The sequence below is a fragment of the Rhincodon typus genome, chromosome 14 (genome assembly GCF_021869965.1).
Source record: "Rhincodon typus isolate 14 chromosome 14, sRhiTyp1.1, whole genome shotgun sequence".
Taxonomy (NCBI): Eukaryota; Metazoa; Chordata; class Chondrichthyes; order Orectolobiformes; family Rhincodontidae; genus Rhincodon; species Rhincodon typus.
In genome coordinates, this window is record NC_063345.1 from 11,582,265 (window position 1) to 11,582,854 (window position 590).

Genomic DNA, 590 nt, shown 5'->3' on the forward strand with positions numbered 1-590 from the left:
TTATAATCTGAAAGTTTAATATTTAGACATTTAATTAACAAATTACGATTTGAGGGGTTTAATTTTTTTGAATAGTTCTGAGGTTCATTTCAGTTTGAAGTGTGTATGATTGGCAGCTCTGCTAGATTATTACCATTTTAACTTCTTACTTATTCACTTCTAAGACATGGCTCCTAAGCTCTGTCCATGGGTCCTGGGCGAGTCGCAACATGGGGGTCATGAAGGGGGCATAACACCTATATGGGGCAAGGGTGCGTATGAAGGCCCATGGAGATATAAAAGTTGGCATGAGGTGTGCGTGGGGATGGAGGTATGGGGAAGGGATGCACCTCCCTGAAACATAAATATGATGACGAAGATCTTTTCTTATGAAGATGATCCTATGTAGTTGGAAAGTAATTTGGGCCTTAATTTTTTAGAATTTAGAAGAATGGGAGGTGATCTCATTGAAGCGTTCAAGTTCACAGAGGTGCTTTATAAAGAAACCTGTTCACAGTATGTGGAGAGATAGTAGGAACTGCAGATGCTGGAGAATCTGAGATAACAAGGTGTAGAGCTGGATGAACACAGCAGGCCAAGCAGCATCAGAG